Source organism: Lytechinus pictus, chromosome 18 (genome assembly GCF_037042905.1).
Source record: "Lytechinus pictus isolate F3 Inbred chromosome 18, Lp3.0, whole genome shotgun sequence".
Lineage (NCBI taxonomy): Eukaryota > Metazoa > Echinodermata > Echinoidea > Temnopleuroida > Toxopneustidae > Lytechinus > Lytechinus pictus.
This window is the reverse complement of record NC_087262.1, coordinates 1626264-1640702: the sequence shown is the minus strand read 5'-3', so window position 1 is coordinate 1640702 and position 14439 is coordinate 1626264.

Genomic DNA, 14439 nt, shown 5'->3' with positions numbered 1-14439 from the left:
GAAATGTTTTGGGGTATATTTTCAGTGTCCAAAACTGGACAACTCTCCCCTTTTGGACACTGAAAATGTACCCCAAAACATCTCTTTTTGCTCATTCTAATCATATGACAAACGATTCATCATTGATATAATGTTGTGAAACGTCTGTACTTGTCCTCTCATAAAGAGAACACCTCACCTTGTGATAGACTCTATAAAAGTGAGAATATAAGTGAAATAAGTACTAAAGTAATGAGGGAGTTGTACGTGTGTGACATCACAGATCGTGGTTGCATTGCCAATGGGAGGATCTACATGGCATTAGTGATCTCAATTTTCAAATGCTCATAACTTTCTTATTATTCATTCAATCTTCCTCAAACTTTCAACAATATGTTTCTTTGATTTTTCTCTTTGATATGGATTCAGCTGGTTTCAAGGGTTTCATTCTCCTTTAAGGACGTTTTGCAGTTAGCCATTAAGACGATACATATTTCAACTATTCAATAATGCGGCGCGAAGCGCGAGCTGAAAATTTTTGACATTCTGACAACTGACATTCTAAGCACTTTATGTAAGCATTAACTGTATAGGTCGATTGATGCGAGCGCGAAGCGCGAACCGAAAAAAAATTGAGATTTCAGAACTTAAAATGCGATACTCTATTCATGTTTTGTAAATCATGAAAAAAGACGGATACTTTGGTATCTTCCTGAATTATAAAAATGCGAGCGCAAATCGCGAGCAGAAAATTGTTGATATTTTTATCTGAAACTGGATAATTTTAGCACTTTTGAATAAAGAACAAGCTGCGTATCTCAATAAACATATGTGCGCGTGTTTTAGAGTTAGACATAATCTGGGCATTTTGAATACATTTCATTTTTTATAATGAAAATCAATAATGCGAGCGCGAAGTGCGATTGGAAAATATTTGATATACCGGTATGAAAAGGGTGAATTTAAGCCCAATCTAAAGCAGCTGTGTAGGGTAATTGTATTATAAAGTGGATGTGGATATCACTTAATAAAATGATTCGAGTGTGAAGCGCGAGCTGTTTTATTCTTATTTTGACCTAGGACCTGGACATTCTAGGTCTAAGGATATTTTGTTATCATAATGAAAATGATGACTCTCGTCCTATTCCTCTTCGTAAGCACGATATGAAACTTGTCGATATTCCTTTCTGAAAAGGGGACAATTTAGTTATTAGGAATTCATGAAAATGTTATTATCATATTTATTAATGTAATAAGCCTAATGAGTGCATGAGTGAAATTTGTTGACATTGAGTCCTGAAAACTGGATATTAAGCACTTTTGTAATCATGAATAGGATTCATGAGTTGATATATTTTTACCTGAAAAAGGCATTCTTTTTACGTGTTTTTTGGTCGCGCATGGTATCCACTCGTCAATGTAAGTGGCCCCCGGGTATATTTTTAACAATTAATGCGAGCGCAAATCGGGATCGAGACGAAATTTTTGATAACCTGTCATAGAGGGGGATTTTAAGTAGTTTGTTATAGAATTAATATATAAAGAATCTTATGGAATAAACAAAGACAAAATGTAGAGTCTAGACCTACTTGGCAAATCAAATAACGTGAGCGCACAGCGCAAAAAGCTGCATATTATATTCACACCATAAAACGGACTCGACATTTTACAGAGCACTTAAAAAAACAATTTGTGAATCAAACAAAATAATGAAAGCTTGATGTCCGAGCTGAAATATGTTTTGTATATTGACTTCAAAACTTGATATTTTAAGCTACATTGAGCAAGATGTATCTCATCGAACAGGCTATGCGAACGCGAAGCGCGAGCGAAAATTTAATATAGTGACTTTTTTTTTTTCATTTTCCAAGTCTTCCCCTGACCTTATTTTATTCACTCGTCTCCCTCCTCTTATTTTTTCTCTTTTTTTCTCCTTTCTTTCCCCATTTTTTTCATAGTTTTTTGCTCCGCCAGTAGGGGGAAGGGGGGGGCTGGATCCGCCTATGATCTTTATCCACGGGCGGAACACCCTATACCTTTCGCATTGGCATGGAATGCATAGGCGGATCCGGGGGGAGAGGGGCCTGCCCCCCTCCCCCCCCCCCCCCCCCTATTGGCGGAGCAAGAAAAAAGGGGGAAAAGAAAGAAAAAAAGGAAGGGAAAAGAGAGGAGAAAAAAGAAGTGGAAATATAAAAGGAGGAAGACGAGAGAATAAAATAAGATGAGGGAAGATTGGAATATGATAACAAAAAAATCTGTCATGTCACTATATAAAATTTTCGCTCGCGCTTCGCGCTCGCATCGCCTTTTACCCAATTTACATATCTTGCTCAATATGGAGCTTAAAATATCAAATTTTGAAGTCAATTATATAAAACATATTTAAGCACAGAAATCGAACTTTCATTACTTTGTTTGATTTACAAATTGATTTTTAAAAAGTGCTCTGTAAAAAAATTTGTTTTATGGTCTGAATGTTATCAATTTCTACTCGCGCTGCGCGCTCGCAAGATTTGATTTGTCAGGTACCATTATTTTCCTGTATTCAATAAAGTTCTAAAAATATCCCTATTCAGGTCAGCTGTAAAAAACGTATTAGCTAGCGCTGCATGCTCGCATTTTGATCAATGATTTATGTATATCTCAATTAAAATATTTAATTCTATAACAAACTACTTAAATCCCCATTTCATGACAGTTTATCAAAAATTTCGGCTCGCGATTTGCGCTTGCATTGATGTCGATTGTTGAAAATATAACTATTGAATCTTATTCATAATTACAAAAGTGCTTTAACTATCCAGTTTTAGGCCATAATATTAACAGATTTTGCGCTCTCATTAGGCTACTAAATTAATAAATACGATATAATCAAATTGTCCCTTTTTTAGAATGGAATATCGACAAGTTTCATATCGCGCTTAGGATGAGAAATAGGAAGATAATCATCATTTTATAGTTTATGATATTGATATTCATGATCATATTCTGACTGCCGAAAAATTAAATGATTACTTTGTTAATATAGGACCCCAGTTAGCAAATTCAACTATAGAGCCCACAGTTAATTCCGATCTTACGTATTCTTTCCATTATTTGCCTCAAAATATACAGTTTCATTTCACACTGGTAAATGAAAGTGAGGTATATAGGTATATTTTAAATTTACCAAATGATTAAAGCTATGGGGTCCGATTTCTTACCCGCTAAATTGATCAAATTAGCTGCCGAATATATCACTCAGCCCTTAACACATATAATAAACTTGTCTTTTATATTCGGTGAAGTTCCCGAAATGTGGAAAAATGCCATCGTGACTGCATTACACATAGGAGGCTCATAATGAACTTAATAATTTCAGACCGATTTCTATTTTACCGATCTTATCAAAGATCTTAGAAAGAAATTTTTTTTACCAATTGTACAATTACTTTAATTCTAATCATCTCTTGAATGCTTCCCAATCAGGCTTTAGGCCCCTTCATTCAACCATGACAACACTTCTTTCAATCACCGATGATTGGTTTAATGAATTTGATAACGGGAATATTGTATGTGCTGTAATGCTTGATCTGCGCAAAGCGTTTGACACTTGTAAGTCACGAATTGTTAATCAATAAATTATGTCAGTATGGTCTGGATAGAGTGTCAATAAACTGGTTCACGAATTATTTGAAAGGGAGGGGGCAGGTTACAATAGTCAGTGGCCATATATCACAAACTCGCCTTATCCTGGGTGGCAGTGGCGTACCATGGGTCACGGCATTGGGGGGCACCAGCAAAATTTTTGAGTCACTTAGTAAGCGCGCGAAGCGCGCTCAGTTGCCAGATATACTGACCTAATAGAGGCATTTTAAGGACAGTGCCATTAAACGGATATGTATCTCACTGATCAAATAATGCGAGCGTGAAGCGCGAGCTGAAAATTTGTGATATTCAGACCTAAAAAAAGGACACTATAAGCATTTTTTGTAATCATGATACGTACCTGTCTCGCTAAACAAACAATGCGAGCGCAAAGTGCGAGCTGAAATTTTTGTACTTGACCCCAAACAGGGACATTTTAAGGACTATATTTTAGAAATGGGAGTATACATATCTCACCATAGTCATCAAATGCGAGTGCCAATCGCTAGCTGATTTTGTTAGAATTACATCTAAACACACGAAGCACTTTTTGAAGTCATTGTAATCATGATTTTCATACGCATCTCAATATCGCGAGCGCGAAGCGCGAGCTGAAAAGTTAGGAAATTCAGAACTGAAGAGGGGCATTCTAAGCTAGCTTGTTTGTAGGAATTCACTAAGACCATAAGTAATTCATTAACCAAATGATGCGAGTGCGAAGCGGGAGCTGAAAATTTTTTATATTCAGATCAGAAAAAGGGACATTTTAAGGACTGATTTTAGTATTCATGAAGAGCAGACATATCTCACTAATGCGAACGTAAGCACGAACAGGAAATGTTTTATATTAAGTCCTTAAAATGGGGCAATCATTTTAAGAAGTCATGAAAAAGAAGCATATGTCACTACCATGACTACATAAAACAACAATAACTCGAGGTGCGAGAATTGACTTGAAAACGGGAGGTTTTAGTACAACAGGATTATATATCTCGTTTAAACAGACAATGCGAGCACCATGAACAATAAAGACATATGCCCTGAGCAAATTATGTTTCATAAAGTTAAAGGAGAATGAAACCCTTGAAACCAGCTGAATCCATATCAAAGATAAAAATCAAAGAAACATATTGTTGAAAGTTTGAGGAAGATTGAATGAATAATAAGAAAGTTATGAGCATTTGAATATTGAGATCACTAATGCCATGTAGATCACCCCATTGGCAATGCGACCAAGATCTGTGATGTCACACACGTACAACTCCCTCATTACTTTAGTACTTATTTCACTTATATTCTCACTTTTATAGAGTCTATCACAAGGTGAGGTGTTCTCTTTTTGAGAGGACAAGTACAGAGGTTTCACAACATTATATCATTGATGAATCGTTTGTCATATGATTAGAATGAGCAAAAAGATATGTTTTGGGGTATATTTTCAGTGTCCAAAAGGGGAGAGTTGTTCATCTGTGACATCATAGATCTTGGTCGCATTGCCAATAGGAGGATCTCCATAGCATTAGTGATCTCGACATTCAAATGCTCATAACTCTTCTATTGCTATAGTCCTATTTTACTCAAACTTTTGTTGATATTATTCTTTGATTTTTCTGCTTTTACAATAGCTAACTTGCTCCAAGAGTTTCATTCTCCTTTAAGAAAAAAAATGTTTCCTATGTATAACACAACATAATTATATCATAATATAGTATAACATTATGATGAACAATAATTCTTCTTTCCCACTAATGTTTCTCTTCCTTTCTTCCTCTTTTTCTCCCTTTTCCCCGTTTTTTTTTGGCCAGTCGATTGGGGGGCACGTGCCCCCCCATGCCCCCCGTAGTTACGCCACTGCTGGATGGTATTCCCCAATATGACGGAATTAGTGTTTATTTGCTTAAACAAATTATTCATTACATTGCTCATCCACTATCCAATATATTTAATCTCTCTCTTTCAACAGGCAAATGCCCGGATTCCCTGAAACTCGCAAAAGTAATACCAATTTATAGAAAAGAAGATTCCTCCTTAATCAGCAATTACAGGCCCATATCTTTACTACCATCAATATCTAAAATTATTGAAAAAATTATTTATAAACGACTCTTTACTTTTCTGAAAAACAATGATATTTTTATTCCTAATCAGTTCGGTTTTAGAGAAGGACACTCAACAGATTATGCCTTATTATATATGTACGACAAAATTATTGAAGCTTTCACCAGAAAGGAACATTCGATTGGAATTTACATGGATCTTTCGAAAGCTTTCGATACAATCGACCACAAAATATTAATTCATAAATTAAAGTCATATGGAATAAGGGGACAAGCACTATCCTGGTTTGAAGACTATTTACATAATCGACAACAATACGTACATTTCCAATCTCAAAACTCACAAAAACAAAATATCAAGTGCGGCGTACCACAGGGATCAATTCTGGGACCCCTACTTTTTATTATCTATATTAATGATATCATAAATTCATCCCCAATTCTAAATTTCATAATTTTTGCCGACGATACCAGTATTTTCTATTCCCATGCTAATTTAGATACTCTAACTCATATTCTTAATTCAGAACTCTCTAAAATATCCCAATGGTTTAAAACAAACAAACTTTCACTTAATATAAGCAAAACCAATTTTATACACTTTCGAGAAGCTAATCCACACTTACCAGCTCCCAATTTATCAATTGACGGTTTACCTCTTACTGAAAAGCACTCTACCAAATTCTTGGGAGTAACAATTGACTCCAATCTAACGTGGAATGAACACATACACAATGTACATACATCTATATCAAGAAACATAGGAATAATTTACAAATTAAAAGACTTTCTTTCTGAAAAATCATTATTGGTTCTATACAACTCCCTAGTACTTTCACATATGATGTATTGCAATATTGTATGGGGTAACTGTAGTATAACGAAAATAAACTCTCTTCTACTTCTCCAAAAACGAGCAATTCGTAACGTTACTCATTCGCATTATATTTCCCACACAGAACCTCTATTTCAGCGTTTAAATGCACTTAAAATACAGGATATTCACACTCTACAAACAGGTATATTTATGTTTAGATACACTTACAATAATCTTCCATCATTATTCCAAAATCTATTCAATTTAAATTCAAATATACATGCATATCCAACTCGCCACTCTTCTGATTATCATCTACACAACCCCAAACTTATTCTTGCTCAAAAATCAGTTCGCCATCATGGACCAGATACCTGGAATTCCTTACCACAATACTTAAAACAATGTCCCTCTCTTAACTCATTCAAATCATCCTTTAAAACATTTATGACACGCAAATACAATTCTGAATAATTTATGCATATATATAAAAAGAGTTCTACGGGTCTTGGTCAATTTTCAATTTTCTTGGTAAATTTTTAATTTCTATCTGATCTCATAAACTGTTACATCAGAAAATGAAAAAAGTTAAGTCATAGTATCAAACTTTTCTATCATTTCAAGCTGTATCCTGGAACCATTCAATAATTCCTAATTAATACTACCCCACACCCTCATATACCGACACACATACACGCACGCCCACTCTCAACACACACACACACTTATACAGTGGCGTAACTACGGGGGGGCATGGGGGGGCACGTGCCCCCCCAATCGGCTGACAAAAAAAAAAAAAAAAAAAAAACGGGGAAAAGGAGAAAAAGAGGGAGAAAGAAAGAGAAACGTAGTGGGAAAGAATACATTATTGTTCATTATAATGTTATATTATATCATAATTATGTATAAGAAACATTTTTTTTTCATAACTTTATGAAACATAATTTGCTCAGGGCCTATGTCTTCATTGTTCCTGGTGCTCGCATTGTCTGTTTACCGAGATATACTAAAACCTCCCGTTTTCAAGTCAATATACACCAAACTACCAAAAATATTTCCTCGCACTTCGAGTTATTATTGTTTTATGTACAATAGTATGCTTCTTTTTCATGACTACTTAAAGTGATTGCCCCATTTTAAGGTCTTAATATAAAAAATTTCCTGTCCGTGCTTACGTTCGCAGTAGTGGATTGGTGAAATATGTTTGCTCTCCATGAATTCCTAGAATCAGTCCTTAAAATGTCTCTTTTTCTGATCTATATATCAAACATTTTCAGCTCGCGCTTCGCGCTCGCATCATTTGGTTAGTGAACTACATATTGTCTTCGTGAATTCCAAAAAAAAAGCCTTAAAATGCCCCTCTTCAAGTCTGAATTTCCTAAATTTTCAGCTCGCGCATCGCGCTCGCAAGATTTAATTAGTAAAATGGGTATGTTAATCATGATTACAAGTGCTTTATGTGCATGTATAGATGTAATTCTAACAAAATCACCAAGCGCTTATGCATTCGCATTAGATGACTATGGTGAGATGTGTATACTCTTAATGGATTCCTAAAATATAGTCCTTAAAATCTTCCTGTTTGGGGGTCAATATTTACAAAAATTTCAGCTCGCGCTTCGCGCTCGCATTATTTAGCGAGACAGGTACGTATCATGATTACAAAAGATTTATTAAAATGTCCCTTTTTAGGTCTGAATATAGAAAATTTTAAGCTCGCGCTTCGCGCTCGCATTATTTGACCAGTGAGTTACATATCTGCTTAATGGCACTGTCCTTAAAATGTCTCTATTGGGTCAGTATACCTGGCAACTGGGCGCGCTTCGCGCGCTCATTAAGTGACTCAAAATTTTTGCTGGTGCCCCCCCAATGCCGTGACCCACGGTACGCCACTGCACTTATACATACACATAAAATTTTAAATATACATTTGCACACGCGCACACGTTTGCACATGCACAAACACATGCAAATACGTCAAATGTGCACATAATATCAGGCATACAAGGTTCTTGCATGTAAATATCGTATTAATAATATGTGTTTATAATTAATTTAAGTCAATGCTTGATTTGTACTTCGTTCTTTTTTGTCTATTTCGCTAATACGTTTTGAGGCCGCTACCCTAGTCAAGCACTGCTTATGGTAGCGGTCTCCAGCATTTTTTTTGTCTACTCAACAAAGTACAACTTATAATATTGCAAACTAATACTATCTATATACATTTTTGCAAATGAATGATTATTTGTATTTTTTTTTTTTTTTACAAAGAAATGTATCACTATTTTTTTCTTTATGTTGTACTTTATGTTTGTTAATTATTTCTGTTGGAAAAATGCTGAAATAAAATCAAATCAAAATCAAATATTGGGACCCCTACTTTTTATCATATTCGTTAATGATCTACCATCCATTTTAAAACATTGTAAAATTAGCTTGTATGCAGATGATACAATGGTTTATTGCTCAGGCAAAAGCCCCACTGAAATATGTTTAATAAGATTAATGAAGATCTAGAAAACATAAGAAAATTGCTGATTAAAACTAAACTACATTTAAACATCGATAATAGCGAGTACATTATACTAGGTACCAAACAAAGGCTCTGTAAAATTGAAAATGCTATGTTTCAGATAGAAATTGATAATACTCCATTACGTAAGGTAGATGAATGTAAATATTTAGGTGTTATTCTTGATTCTAATTTAACATGGCAAAACCATATTAATCATGCTAAAGTCTACAAAGAACTTCGTTGACGAAAAGGATATGATCATTGTTTATAATTCCCTGATAATGTCACAATTTTAACTTTTGTGATGTTGTATGGGGTAACTGCGGGTTAATTAATCAGAAAGTTCTTCAAAAGCTTCAAAATAGGTCTGCCCGAATAATAAATCGATCTCCATGGTATTCATCTTCCAAAGAAAATTTAAATAAATTAAAATGGGTAACACTACAAGAAAACAGAAGTGACAACATTGCTATAATGATGTATGACAGGACAAGCACCGACATATCTAATTGAAAGATTTTCATTTTCTAGGCATACATATAATACACGGTCAGGTCCACTAACTTTAAATATCCCCCAAGCAAAAACCGAATCTGGTAAGAAAACTTTCACGTTCAGGGGGGCTCAATGCTGAAACTCACTACCTATATTCATATGCAACAATGTAATACCACTACCAGTTTCAAAAGGGCTTTAGCTAATGTAAGGAAGTGAATCACAAAGGGATGGGTTGGTGGAGGGGGGAGGGGTATCTCGCCTTAGTTTGGATTTTTTTAAATCCTTTACATGATTTTCCACCCTTTATACCTGTATGCGTTATAACATATGACTTTTTTTTTTTTCAATCTTTATTGATCAAAAAATAAATCACAGTACAAATCAAACAAATCAACAAGCTATTTACATGATTAAACAGAGCAGCACTCACGTACATGTAGGTATATACTTGTCAAGACAGATACATAAAACAAATTAGATATCAAATCTCCACTTTTTAAAATGTACAGGTAATTTACCATTTTTCTTCGCCAAAACATATTCAATATCCTTAATACCTTTGATACGAGCTTTGAATTCCACAATATTGGGGTTTTTGTTATTAAATTTACAAAAGTGAACATAGTATTTGAAAGCAAGGAAAATGAATGTTAGATAATTATCACCTTGAATACCAAAAACCTTTACAAAGGGGGAAAGGATAATATTCGAATGTTGTTTTTGGTTTATTATAGATAAAAGATCATCCCATACAATGTTAACCACCGGACAATCACAAAATATATGTACAATTGTTTCAGGGTCTCTTTTACAGAATGAACAGTTTGGGGAATCTTTTCTCTTGATTTTAAATAAAAATGCATTAAGGGCAATTGTCTTATGAAACACCTTGAAATAAAATGATCTTAGGCGGCTATCAATAGTACTCTTAAAATTCAGCATATGTATTTTCTCCCAGTCTACTTTGTCGTTAGAAGGGCACGACTCTTCCCAAAAGGAAATACAATTATCTGGGAGACATTGATCGAAAAATATCGAGTATGTATAACTGCTAACTTTCCTTTTCTCTAATAATTTATCTACAACTTCGGAATGGATATCTAAATCTGGATTATTATGCCATTATAACATATGACTTAATGATGACGGGTGTTTGGAAGGGTGTATGGCGTGTATCTGTTTGTGTGTAAGGGTGAGTGTGCAGTGTTGTTATACAGGGTTTATCTCAGTAATTCAAATTAATCAATTTATAATGATCTATCTGAGTAGTATTTCACCATATAATAATGTTATATTTTCTGTATTATGCATTCATACTGAAGATATTCTGTATATTTTCTACTTCAATTATTTGTATCAACTTACCTTTTTGTATCATCACCTGGTAAGAATTACGATTATTGTGTTTTATATGTTATTCATGTATATTAAGATTGGGTGCCTTTTACTTTGTACATTTTATTCATGGCACGGCCCAAATGCAAATCAGACTCTGTATCTGTTTGGGTTTTTTACCGTGTGAAAATAAAATTTATCTATCTATCTAACTAGCTAGCTATTTTTCATATGATGACATAATGTTCTTAGAATGTCCCGGTCCTAAGTCAAAACTCAAAGTAATAATAATGAAGCTTATCAGCTTTTTTAAAGTGTGATCCATGTCCACCTCACTATTTTCCTACAAAGTGCTTGAAATACAGAGCTTATATTTACCCTTTTTCAGATCGCAATATCAAATATTTTACTAATCGCGCTTCGCGCTCGCCTTGTTGATTTCATGATAAACAAAAGGTATTTAGAATGCCCAGATTATAGGCGAAATCTGAAACACGCGTGCGCATGTTTATTCAGATATACGCAGCTTGTTCTCTATTTAAAATAAATGATTATCCAGTTTCAGATCACAATATCAAAAATTTTGTGCTCGCACTTTGCGCTCGCATTATTAATGAAGGAAGATTTCCAATTACTCATCCTTTTCATGATTTACAAAACATGAATAGAGTGTCCCATTTTTAGGTGTAAATCTCGTATTCTTCCGCTCGCGCTTCTCGCTCGCATCAATTGTTAAGTTATATTTTTATCCTTTTCACGATTACAAAAAGTGATTAGAATTTTTCATTCTTCAGGTAGAAATGTAAAAATTGTCAGCTCGCGCTTCGCGCTCGCATTATTTGATTGTTGAAATTACGTAACTTCTTCATGGCTAACTGCAAGCAGTCGTTAACAGATCCTTTTTTGATCAGATCAAAACGTATATTGAAAACTTCTGCGGAGCGCGAAAGTATTTTTTTCGTCGGATACGTACACATCTCGTTCAGGATCATTATACATTGTCCAGAATGTTAAAATTTTAGGACAAAATACATGAAATTAAAAAATAGCTTGCGCTTCGCGCTCGCACTTTTTAAAGCTTAGAAGTGACTAATAGGACTACCCCTTCAAAGAAAAAAAATCCACTTCGAGCGGCCAATCGTGGTCAATGGTGATCTTTTTCGCCCTTGGAAGTCATTATGAAGAGTGCAAGCACAAAAAAAACAAAAACAAACAAAACAAAACAAAATCCTCATTTTCAAGGGGTGGGGCACGGGCCGGATCCGCCACTGATGTCCACCATAACTCAAAGTCATATAAAAATTCACACAAAATTTGAACATGAACAGAATATATAAAAAGATGAAATATAATTCAGCTTTGATTTGCGGCGATTTTGGCACCTCTTTATCGAATCGGCGCCCCTATGTCAAAGTTGGTGCCCCCTAATATTAAGACCAATTTGGCACCCATCATTTTCGCTTCAACTTGATGCCCACTCTATAATTCAACATAAATTCGATGCCCCTAAGAATAATATCACTGATAGGCCTATCTATACAGACTAGTTTGGTAGCCCTGGCCCCCGGGGTCACTTTTGCATAAATAATTTACCGTTCCTGGGTCTCGTTATATTAATCCCGCAGTCAGTGCAAATATAGGCCTACCCTATTCTCGTTTCCGTGATTTGAGGGCTTATATTTCTTATTTTAGATGGCTTTGGTGGGACTCTATTCGTGTCCGCGCGTTCCGCGCTTATACCCACCCCCCAAATACGTACCTTTTTCAACAATTTACCAGGATGCTGTTGATCACTCTTCAGTCGCAGTAACCCCCCCCCCCCCCCGGCGGCTTGGGCCCCTGCATGGGTGCGATCCACTTGCACTTTATATTCGATCATTAGGGGGTGGCGCTTTGTATTATTACGTAGTCAGACGAATAGAACTTTCTGCGGATCGACACCATTGGGCCTCTGATTCCCTGAATCTAGATCCAATTTGCTCCCCCAACTTGACCGGGTAGATTCGGTATTTTCAGATTTAAAAAAAAATGGGGCGCTTACCTAATTCAGATAATGTACGTGGCCACACTCAATTTTGAAATTATAGTTTGACTCCCTTTACATGCTTTAGGTCAATTGGCGCCCCCTTATTTAATATAGGTCAATACCACATTTCCATAATTTGAACCTCCTACCCCCATAAAAATAGCCACCCCCCCCCCCCCCTCTCTCTCTCTCTCTCAATCTTTGGGGGTTAACATTTGATGCCTCCATGTTATTAAAACATCATACAGTTTGGCACCCCTCCCGTGCACAAGCTGAACATCAATATCCACTCGACGCCGCTATTTGAGTCCTCCACCCCCCCCCTTGTCTTCCTTTGACCGAGGCTCATTCTCCCGCTCATGCTTTTCCCCTCCTGAGTATTCCCAAGCCCAACCCAACCCCCCATAATGTAGAGATCGAAGGACGGGGTATGAGAGAGAGAGAGAGAGAGAGAGAGAGAGGGGGGCGATAGATGGAGATTCATGAATAAGATCAAAATGTCATTCATCCTCGAAGCCTCTAGCCAAGAAGTTTTTCCAAAACAGTGTACAAAAACGTAAAAATTAACATTATGATTGTGATTTTTTGCATGGTCAGCCCCCCCCCCCCCCCACTTTGAGAACCGGTCCGCGGCCCTATGATGAGCTCATGATAACGAAGGAGATCAAGACGTTATTTGAAAAAGAAATACAGGATTATTAAAGAAGCCACAAGAAGCCTTTATACTCGCACGATTTCACATCTTGTTTTATAAATTATATTTCTATTTTATGATTTCTATCTTGAATATATATATCATATATTTTTCTTCTTTTTTATAAAGACGTAATATTTATTTCTGCCTTTATTACGTATCATAATCCCCGCAAATTGTCATTGTATTTTTCTTTTCTTCATGCTATATTTTTACCAGTATTCCCAGTGCATCGGTTGGTTGGGCGGAGGGACCATCAGGTCACAGTGATTAATTTTACTCTCCTCTTCCCTGGCCACCAACTGATGCACTGGGCAAACTGCTATCGAATATTGCACGTACCTGTATAATTTTTATGTCATTTTATGTAATGATTGATATTGCTTTTGTAATCTTGAATGTTTGAAGTGCCGAATAAATAATAAATACATAAATAAAGCAAAACAAGTCATATCGTCCTCATCTAACTAAGCGCAATTATAAGGGCACTCCAACCTCGGGATCCAACTTATCATGCACAAAAGTGCTATATATCGGCGCCGCTAAAAGCTGATTTATCTTATATAATCTTATTTTTGAGGGGATGGTCCTATAATACTGAATTTCTAGTTATATATTTTCCTCTTTGTTCTTTTGTTTTGGGTCGCCATGGGGGGATCCCCACTTCGCCCCTGGATCCGACCGCCCACCTGCACATCCCCGGTCCGGTCCCCACCCGGGTCCCACCGGTCCCCCGAAGTTTGTTTTGTTAATTTTGTGAGAATTTCATCTCTATAGCATTGAGGCATTCCATGATTCTGTCAAAATTATTATTGATTTTATAAACTCTAGTCTCTATCTGTTTCTTCCTTCGACTTCACAATCAATATGCACCACTGCGCTGAGATTGTG